Genomic DNA, 9,472 nt, shown 5'->3' on the forward strand with positions numbered 1-9,472 from the left:
GACATCATGTTCCTCAAGATGAAAGACTGTGAAGAGCCAGTTGTTGAGGAGGGACCTGATCCAGATGAAAAATGGACTTTAATGTTTGATGGGGCCGTCAATGTCAAGGGAAGTGGAATTGGTGATGTCATTACCACTCCGAAAGGTGCCCACATGCCTTTCACCGCTCGTCTGACTTTTGAGTGCACCAATAATGAAGCTGAGTATGAAGCTTGTATCTTGGGTATCAAGCAAGCCATTGATTTGAGAATCAAGACTTTGGACATCTTCGAAGATTCAGCTCTAGTGATCAATCAAGTGAATGGTGATTGGAATACTCTCCAGCCTAATCTGGTCCCCTACAGAGACTACACGAGAAGACTGTTGACTTTCTTCACAACAGTAAGGCTGTATCATATACCTCGTTATGAGAACCAGATGACAGATGCTCTTGCTACTCTGTCCTCCATGATCAAGGTGATTCGGTGGAACTATGCTCCCAAGATCGATGTTATGCGCCTTGATAGGGCCGCGTATGTGTTTTCGGCTGAACTGGTAGTTGATGACAAGCCCTGGTACCACGACATCAAGCGCTTTCTGAAGAATCAAGAGTACCCTGCAGGGGCATCCAACAATGATATAAATACTTTGAGAAGATTGGCAGGCAGTTTCTTCTTAAACAGAGACAATGTGCTGTATAAGAGGAACTTCGACATGGTTTTGCTCAGATGCGTGGATAGACATGAAGCAGACATGTTAATGCAGGAAGTTCATGAAGGCTCCTTCGGTACTCATGCCGGCGGACATGCAATGGCTAAGAAATTATTAAGAGCGGGTTATTACTGGATGACCATGGAATCTGATTGTTTCAAATATGCTCGGAAGTGTCATAAATGCCAGATTTATGCTGATAAGGTGCATGTGCCGCCAAATCCTCTGAATGTGATGTCTTCGCCGTGAGCGTTTGCTATGTGGGGCATTGATATGATTGGAAAGATTGAGCCGACTGCCTCCAATGGGCATCGCTTCATCCTTGTTGCCATCGACTATTTCACCAAGTGGGTCGAAGCAGTGTCATTTGCGAAGGTCACCAGACATGTGGTTGCCCGATTCATCAAGAAAGAAATCATTTGTCGTTATGGGATTCCCGAAAGAATCATTACTGATAATGGTTCTAATCTCAATAACAAAATGATGACAGAGTTGTGCAAGAACTTCAACATTCAACATCATAACTCTTCCCCTTATCGTCCTAAGATGAACGGTGATGTTGAGGCAGCAAATAAGAACATAAAGAAGATTGTGCAGAAGATGGTAGTTACGTACAGAGATTGGCATGAGATGCTACCCTTCGCCTTGCATGGGTACCGTACTTCAGTACGTACATCGACCGGGGCAACCCCTTACTCCCTTGTGTATGGTATGGAAGCAGTCCTACCTGTTGAAGTGGAGATTCCTTCTCTAAGAGTCCTGCTGGATGTCAAGTTAGATGAAGCTGAATGGGTTCGGACAAGGTTCAATGAGTTGAGTCTTATCGAAGAGAAGCGAATGGCAGCCATTTGTCATGGGAAGTTGTATCAAAGTCAGATGAAGAAAGTCTTTGATCAGAAAGTGCGTCCTCGATGCTTCCAAGTCGGAGATTTGGTGTTGAAAAGGATCCTTCCTCCTCAGACAGATCACAGGGGCAAGTGGACTCCTAACTGTGATGGATCGTATATTGTCACCAAGGTTTTTGATGGTGGAGCCTTAATGCTTGCAACTATGGATGGTGAAAACTTCACTTCCCCTGTGAACTCAGACGCAGTTAAAAAATACTTCGCATAAAATATATCCGCTGGACGATAAAAAGAATAGTCCAGGCAAAAAAATGGGCATCCCGGCGAACCAAGAAAATGAAAAAGGTTCGGGCAAAAGTTAGGGATTAAAAAATGAAAAGATTGTACACCCGGTAAGTTGAAAACCTGAAAGGGCAACTTAGGCAAAAATGGGTATCCCGGTGGATTGAAAACCCGAAAGGGCGATCCAGGCAAAAGTTAGGGATTAAGCGAATGACTGCGTTCTGAGTAGTTTTGAATATCATCTCGTGTCGATAACCAGAAACTTCCGAAGGATAGGAAATAGTCCAATCACCTTTTTCGGAAAGCTGATCATCTAGAGGATCTTGAAGACGAGCGAATCATAGCAGAATTGGAACACGATAGAAAACCATTTCACATTGCCATTAGATTAATTTTTGTTTTTTATCTGTTGTGCAATTACCTCTTTCCAGGGATTGCTTCCTGATGTAAATACCTATTCAGAGGCCACTCAATCAATAAAATCATGTTATTCAGTACATCTCTGTGTTCATTTTCATTTTACTGGTTTGTTTGCAAAAATGACGTCCGAATTTTTGATAAACATTGCATCATGAAACATAAGAGCTTTACAAGTACGTGCTTAATAAACATTGAAAATTACTGCAAATTTTAAGTGTTTTGGATCGTCTATTCAGAACAGGTACACTCGGGGCATTTCCTTAAGGTCCCCATCAAATGATCGCTGATGTTTTTCCTCAACAGTTGGAATTTGGTATCTTATCCCTGCTGAGCTGGTCCGAGCGTTGGATTCTTCAATCCCCAACAGGTTCTCACTACTGTACTTCCCCAAGCATTTGTTTCAGACTATACACTCCCCAATAGAGTCGACAGTGTCAGACTGTATATCCCTAGCGGAGTTGATAGTGCCAAACTGTATCTACTCAGCAGAAGCGGCTGCTCCTCATAGTTCGATGCCAGATCGATGATCTCGACGCTAGACCCATGGTCTCTTTCCTTGAAGCAGAATCTCGGTACCGTATCGGTGTTTGCTTCCCCTGCTGAGTCGTCTCTCTTAGATTATGGTTGCCAGAACCACTATCGCTTTCCTCAACAGCAAGTTTTTAGTGCCATTCTCTCCCTAGTCAGAGCCTCGGTATTTTGTTATTTGCCAGAACACCGTGTGGCAGGTCATTTCCCCATAGAGTTCTTTGTGTTGTGCATCTCCAGCAGCCTTGCTAGGGTCCAGAAGATGGTGATCATTTCCCCAGCAGAATTCCTTGCCTCAACTTGGCGTTCTCTCTAATCAAGCATTTCGCATCCCTGCATGTAGAATCATATTGCATTGCATCCTCCCAAATTGCGTAGCATTTCCATTTTCATGGAGTATTACGCCATTGAAAAATTCAAACATACGCATATAAAGCATAAGGCATTCTCGGTATCCCAAGTGATAAGCCAGAAGTTGTTTCCAGTACTCAGACTGAAGATTATTCATGACTTATCTTTATTATTCCCAGCAGGGGTCGTTGGCCCACGCGCCGCCTTAATTATCATTTTCCCTATTTTTGCCGATGCTGACAGGCATGAAAGTTTCCGGTATTCAGACCGAAGTGGCATTCAGGCCAGTTTTCCGATGTTCAGATCGAAGAATTTTCCGACGTTCAGGTCGACGCAACTTGTGGCATTCAAGCCATGTTTCCGGTATTCAGACCGAAGTGGCATTCGGGCCAGTTTTTCGATGTTCAGATCGAAGAAGTTTCCGACGTTCAGGTCGACGCAACTTGTGGCATTCAGGCAAAGTTTCCGGTATTCAGACCGAGGTGGCATTCAGGCCAGTTTTTCGATGTTCAGATCGAAGAAGTTTCCGACATTCAGGTCGATGCAACTTGTGGCATTCAGGCCAGTTTTCCGGTATTCAGACCGAAGTGGCACTCAGGCCAGTTTCCCGGTGTTCAGACCGATGTTTGATAATCAAGTATCGTCCGATGCTCAAATCGAAGTCATTTCCTGTATTCAGATTGATGAGCGGCATTCAGGCCATGGTTATTTCTGTGTTACCATTTATTTTGGAATTCAGGCTAACATTCCTTCTTTCGGTGTTCAGACCGACTCTCACCGTACCAGACGAATTCTTTTTCAAGACCACCCCTTGGTCGATTCTGACAGGCATTGTTACTTCATTTTTTCACTTCAGTGTAAATTTTTGGGCTTTTATCCTATTCAATCACTTGATACCTCGAAAGTGCGAAAGCTGTTGTTATCTTCCTTTCGGGTTTCCAGTTGATTGAATAGGGGCAGCTGTAATACCCCAAAATTTACCCTTCCTTTTTCCTGGAAGCATGGGATTATGTTTTACACTTCACTAACATCATATTAGGTCATACTCATTGCATACTGCATTAGTGTCATGGAGATCAGGTTTTGATCGATCACTCCTTAACAGAAGGAGCCCACACAAAGCAAGATTGAGAATTGGACTTCATTTTCTAAGTAAGCAAGTCTCAAGGGTCTCAGGGGGGGTCCAAGTATCTTATTATGGTCATTAGTTCATCAGTGAAGGATTCAAAGTTATTAGAGTGTTCATTTGGATTTAATCAGAAATTAGGGTTTCATGGCTACCTGCAACAGGAAATGTTTGGTTGGAAGTAGAGGAGCTCATCCATGTCATGATTAGAGAGGCATCTTGGCCTAGGAAGATTCACAATTATCTCAGAAAGATCCATTGGCAATCAGTGCAATCAGTTCCTGATCATTTTGCCCTAAAACTAGGGTTTGGTATAAAATCAGTTTATTTCTGATTCTTTGGGTGAAACTATTTTCCATGGCCTTCCATATGTCCACAAGGGTCTACATACAAAAAATCAGCTCTTTATTTGAGCTAGAAGTGCTTCAATTGATCAATGGAATCGAGAATTAGACAATTTGGGAAAAGTCAACTGTGGGCCAGAAAAGTCAACTCCTGACATTTTGAGAGTGGAATCTCAAAATCCATGCCTAGGGGATCCTATATGTGAAATTTGATCAAGGTTGGATCATGGATTCATCATTTAATCAGGAATTGGAAAAGTTACTTAATTTGGAAATGGTTGACTTTCCAATTAAGGCAAGTTTTCATGATCGTTGCACTCACTTTAAGCCCATTTTGCATCAAGATAACAGCTCCATTTGAACATGTCTCCAACATGAAAGTTGTTCCTCTTGTTCCAAGCTTTCTAGAGATATAAAGTTTGCTCCATTTGGATTAGAATTGAGAAAGTTATGCTTAGTCAAAGTGAGACATTTTTCTAGGACACTTAGAAAAATTTCTAAGTCCAAAATCTTCAAAATTTGTCAAGACTTCTTGGCCAATTTTCTTGCACTTCAAGGCATTATTTGAAAATACTTTCTTCACAAAAATTGTACCTTGCCATGTCCTCTTTCACATCCTTTTGGAATCATCTCATTTGGATCCATGGTTTGAGAGATACATTCATTTAAAGTGGGCACCATGACTTGATTTTCTAGGTAGTTTTTGGGCCTGGCTGGCCCAATCAGATTTTCTAAGCATGCTGCAAACCAGTCATGTTTTTTACCTATTTTGGCCATGCATTGGACATCCATTCACTTAATTTTGGCCCAATATAACAACATTTTACACCTCACTTCACACTTTTATTCTTATGGATAAATCACTTATTAAAAAGCCCATGAGAACACCTAATCCACCCTATTTAAGAAGCTGAAACCCTAACCCTAAAGGGGCATTGGAATTTCGTGGAAAGGAGGCAAAGCTTCATCACATATCAGATTTCATTCCACTTCTATTTTCCATTAGGTAATCATCTCTTCCATGACCATGTTTTGATATATCTACGCTTGCTTACCATGTTCATCACCATTAATCCTTCCATTTTCGTATTTCTTTTTTGTTATTTAAAATATTTTCTTCATCCATAAAATTACCCAAAAATATTTTTCACTTTTCTTAAAATTTCATTTAATTTTATATAATTTTTATTTTCGTATTTTTTTAATATTAATATTTTATTTTAATTATTTATTCTAAATGGTCCATTTTAACATACTTTTTTTATTGAATTTATTTTTATGACTTAAAACTATCGTTAGCATTTTATTTTTGGGATGAAGGTTGACCACTGTCTCATGGTCAACCTGACTTTTTCTTGGAATTTTATTTCATATTTTCAATTTATTTTGGATTTATTTTTGACCTAGTCTTATTAATTGACTTTTGATTTGACCTCTGTTTTATTTTAAATAATTTATGTACCAATTTTCGTTATTTTTAAAATATTTTTGGGGGATGATGATATCCTGACCCCAGCTTATTTATTTTAATTTTTCATAATTTTCTTGATTAATTTACTCTTTATTCTTGATTTATTTCTAACCTAGTCTCATTAATTGACTTTAGGTTTGACCTCTGTTTTATTTTAATTAATTTATGTACCAATTTTCGTTATTTTTAAAATCTTTTTGGGGGATGATGATGTCCTGACCCCACCTTATTTAGATTAATTTTTTATAAATTTCTTGATTAATTTGCTATTTATTTGTTATTTTTTAAGTTGACTTGAATTTTCAGTTGACTTCTTTATGATCGATGTTTGACTTAGGGATTGCTTATGGCAATTGAAGAGATATTTTGATCCTCCCTTGTTCATCTCATATGCCATGTATTAGAGGCCTTTTACCTTGATTTTATTTGGTCCTTACCTCATTTCGTGATTAAATTATTCAGTGGACCCTTCGTGTGTATATTTTCATCTGTTTGATTCATCTGTTATCTTTTATACTTGTTTCTCTCATTCATGCTTTCTATTGCTTGATTATATATTGTTTATTTATCTGATCTGATTGATAACTGTTGCCTACTTGTATGATGTATGAGGCATATATTCTTATTGTTTGTTTTCCATGAACAATCCCCATTCATAACAAATGTACCCCTCTCCCATAAAGTGTATAATATTTATTTCTTTATTTCTTTAGTCACCTGTTAATACAAGAATTAAAACGAACATCCGATAACCATTTCAAAATAAGATCAAAAGCTCAATCCAACATCGAGTAATCATTTTCATAACTTAATAAAACCAACACGCATTCATCCATCCTCTTGTAAGTCGATTGCCTCAGGCATCGTCATCTACCTGTAAGTCGATTACCTCCGGCATCCCCATCTACCCTTATCCGTAACTCCTCTCCGCGCTCCATCTGTCGACTCTTGTTCCGTTTAGGTAGCACCCATTAGGTAGAACCCTTTGTATGATAACATAGGTAGAATTCCCTTATTCTTTGCATGCTAACATTAGGTAGATGTTCCCCTTTGTAAATCCTAACACATAGGTCCATATTGCATGACAACTCTAGAGCAGAGCTTTCCCACTTTTAGACCTTCCGTGCGTCTCCGATCTTGTGGCATGCCAGTCCGTTCTATTGCAAAGAGGTAACTGCCTAAGACTCGATTCAGCGAGCTGCGAAACCTACTGCTAGGACGTTGAACACACTGCCTAGCCTCCTTTGACACAGCTGGTGTCTTCTTTTGTAAGTCCATGTTCAGATGGCAATCCTTAACCCCTAGTTAGCCGAACTACGTTTTACTCTGATTCTCATTCCATATGAGATACGTAGGTATAAGACGCGACGTCTTACCGAGCACACTTCTCTTTAACCCATAGGTAGTCGAGCTACGAAGACTCTGATTCTCATACTCAGATGAGATACGTAGGCAGTGGATGCGACATCCTTGTGAGTCATTTTCTTTTAACCTTCCTTTTAGTAAATAGTACTTTAGATATACCTACACCCTTTAGACTAGAACAACACTTATGAAAAGGGCTCCCTAGGAGTACCTAGGATGTTTTGGGTGCTTAAAACCTTCCCATTGCATAACCAACCCCCTTACCCAGATCTCTGACATTTTTACTAGTTTTTGATTCGATAAAACTTTTAGGTTTTTGTTCGCTTTCTAACCATTCCTTTGGATAAATAGAAGTGCGGTGGCGACTCGATTTGTATGGTTTACCTCAGATTTAGTCAATATCTCTAATGGTAACGAATACCCCGCTACATTCTTCAATTCCTTTTGCAACTCAAGAAATTCATCCTTCATCTCGTCCATCTTCTCATACACATCCAGACCCTCAGACGGTTCGGAATGATAGATGGTATCCTCTATGCGAGGCAAGGTGTGCACAACAGGAGGTGGCACGGACATGACCGGGCTAGATGTCGGCATGGAAGCAAAGGTAGGCGTAAAGCCTTCGGGCACAAAGTTGGGCGGCATTTCCCACGGGAATCCGGTAGGCATAGTTGGCGCGAAATGGGTGGCAGCAGCAGGCATGGTAGACGTAGCCACCTCTGAAATAACAGTCCTCACAGGAGGAGTTGCAGGCGTTGGAGAAGATTGACTCTGAGCAGTAAGAACTGACTCTATCATGGCAGTCTGGCGGGCGATCTCATCCTTCAGCTCTCTGTTCTCTTGCTCTAGATGCTCCATGATTCTCAGATGATTGGCTCGGGTATTGTACCGGTTAGTCAGCTTGGCTGAAGCACAGAAGAAACACCAATAAGACATTTGGCGAAAACCTGCTTATGCACATGATGCATGAAATGCAATGCTTGATTATTTTTATTTTCAAGGGACTTACTATATCATTCGCAAATATATATATTTAAATGGCAATTGCAACAATTTGGATATGACCAAAAATCTCTATTTATTTATATAAATTGGAAGGATTACACTGAGTACAGTTTCATAAACCAAATGAAAAATACAAGAGAAAAGGAGACTAGTCATCCTAAGGATCCCTAACAACAATGTTAGAAGATCTGACTGTAGGCGCGTACTTCCTTCGAATGCGATGGATCTTGGTCTCAAAAGAAGCCTTCATCTGAGTCTTCTCGAGGACAAGTTGGTCAACAATCATCTTCCAAGCAACGGAAGGTCGAGGCATGCTAGAAGATGAAACCTCTGGCTCTCTTTGTCTCTTCGTCACTCGGTCTTCTAGTAGCTCAATAAGTGCATCTTTGTCCTTAGACTCCAACTGTAACTCTTCATGCTTCTTGCTCAAAGCAATGAAACACTCTTCCCACATGTCCTTCTCTTGCTTCATCTTGACGAGCACATCTTCAACCTCCTCTACATCTTGGTTAGGGAGAGTTAATGGCTCAACCACAACCATAGACATAGGTCTTTCGCAAGGATAAGGCATCTTCAATTCCATAGCTCTCTTCTTCACCCAAAGAGTGTAAGCTTCCAAAGCTACACAATTGTGCGGACCAAACTCGGATCTTCCTTTCCTATGCACATTATGCCAAGCATGCACAATATTTTGCTTCAAATGTTGGAGATCTTTACCCTCTTGATAGAAAAGACCTTCTAACGACATGTTATTAGGATTGTCTCTCAAGGGGAACCCAAGTTGACAATGAGCCAAAGCAGGGTTTAGTTAATTCCTCCTTGTGTACCAATGAGAGGCACATTAGAGAATTCACCACAACTATCAATAATATCCAAACTGCCCAAAGAAGGATCGTACCAAACTATATCATCATTAGTGAGAGACATAAGTCTCTGAGACCACCTTAGACATTGTTTGTTCTCCATTAAAGTAGGTGTCTGAGGCAAGTTCAAAATAAACCACTTGTACAAAAGAGGAATGCAATAGACAATCGTTCCACCACCT

This window comes from Lathyrus oleraceus, chromosome 2 (assembly GCF_024323335.1).
Source record: "Lathyrus oleraceus cultivar Zhongwan6 chromosome 2, CAAS_Psat_ZW6_1.0, whole genome shotgun sequence".
NCBI lineage: Eukaryota > Viridiplantae > Streptophyta > Magnoliopsida > Fabales > Fabaceae > Lathyrus > Lathyrus oleraceus.